The sequence below is a fragment of the Peromyscus eremicus genome, chromosome 12, assembly GCF_949786415.1.
Source record: "Peromyscus eremicus chromosome 12, PerEre_H2_v1, whole genome shotgun sequence".
Taxonomy (NCBI): Eukaryota; Metazoa; Chordata; class Mammalia; order Rodentia; family Cricetidae; genus Peromyscus; species Peromyscus eremicus.
In genome coordinates, this window is record NC_081428.1 from 3,399,015 (window position 1) to 3,400,821 (window position 1,807).

Consider the following 1,807-nt stretch of genomic DNA (forward strand, 5'->3'; position numbering starts at 1 on the left):
ACTCATGCTGAACTGAGATCCTTAACCCCTTCCTTCTTGTGATTTGTATAGCTCCACTACTCACCTTTGATCTGGGACTATGAACTGATGACACTTTCAGTGAATAGATTTTGGCTAACTCTCCTCCACCCTCCATCCCAGCATCCAATCCTTAGCCACAGAGATACCATTTCTGGTGTGAAATCTTAGTAAAAGAACTGGTAGGTCATCTGTGGGTTAAAAGATACTCATGCAGGAGATGCTGTGGGAGACAACCTGAGAGCAGTAATGCAACCAGGGAAAAACACACTGGCAGGTTTAGTTAACCCCAGTTCCGGACAATTTCTCTTTAACTTCCAGGCATCTGCTTCTTCCCTGTGCAGCATGAGGACTTGTTTGTTGTTGTTTGTTTGCTTGTTTTTAGTTCCTCTATGTCACCCAGCAGGGAGTCCTGTGTGTATGGCAGCATGCTTGGCAGGTAATTTGTTCCGTGGTTAAGAGCCCTGACTCTGGAGTCTCATAAATGTATTTACGTTGAGGTGCAAGTGTATCAGTCCCTTCTCTCTAGATTCACCGGCTGTAAAACAAAGGCTCATTACTCCCTTGAGCCATATACCTTTGCTGGCCAGTGTGGAGGCTCTAACCCCTGTGTCTTCCCATTCAGAGATCTAAGCAGAAGGATCAGTCTGATCTGGAATGCTCCATTTCCAGGTGAGGGACAGAAGAACGTCAGCTAAGCCGCATCATTGCCAGTGGCTGATGGAATGGAGACATGGCTTTGCTCCCCGGTGAGGTATAACACAAGTCGTTCAGCAACGATGAAGTCATCGACTTCATCTTCTTCCAGGTTCAAAAGTAGAAGGCTGATCACGGTAGCGACTCACATCTTTAATCCCAGCATTTGGGAAGGAGGGGCACGTCAATCTCTGTGAGTTTAAGGCCAGCCTGGTCTATCTAAAGAACTTCAGACCATTCAGGGCTACATGCTGAGACTCAGCCTAAAGTAAGATTTAAAAAAGTGAAAAAGCAAAACATCCAGAAGGTGGATATTTAGGGACAATTAAATAATCTGTGATACAGGTTGAGCATCTTTGTGCTCTAGTTTTCCAGTCTATTCAATGAAAATTATGACACAGGCATCTCCACAGGGGTGTCAGGAGGACCGGCCTACCGTGTGCAGTTCTGAGCAGCACCCAGCCTGAAGGATGCGTTTTACAAACAGTGGACACTATTGTGCCTTTGTTACCTGTGGCACTGGGCCACTCCTCAGTGAGGCTGTGGGTGCTGTGTCACAGTCACTGCCCTTAGCCAGAGGTTCCCTAGGGTTTCAGCTACCCCAGAATGAATATTAACATTGTCTTGAGTCTTTTCAGGATAGCATGCATTCACACACGTTTTCTTAGAGTGTGTCGCTCTATTTTATTCATTCTATTATTGTGGATTTCTCACTCTGCCTAGCTTGTGAGGCAAATGTTATCATGGATGTGTGTGTGTGAACAGTAAAGTACATACAGTATTTGACACTGTGAGTCGAGGTTCTTACTGTTGTTTCAGAGTAGACCTCTCACAGAGAAAGGGGACAGCTCTCACCAGATAATCACTGCAGCAGAAAATCCCCCAAGTAAACAATTGAACAAAATAGAAGGTAATTCTCACGCTTACAAACGGACTTTTGATGCTGTGTGTGGACCCACATGGATGGACTCCATTACGTTAAAACATGCATTACGTGTTCTGGTGTTAATGCGAGCTAGAAAACCAGAGAAAGAAGGCCACCACTCCTGCTTACCTTTTTGGGCCATACCTAACTGCAAGAAGACCTAGAAAT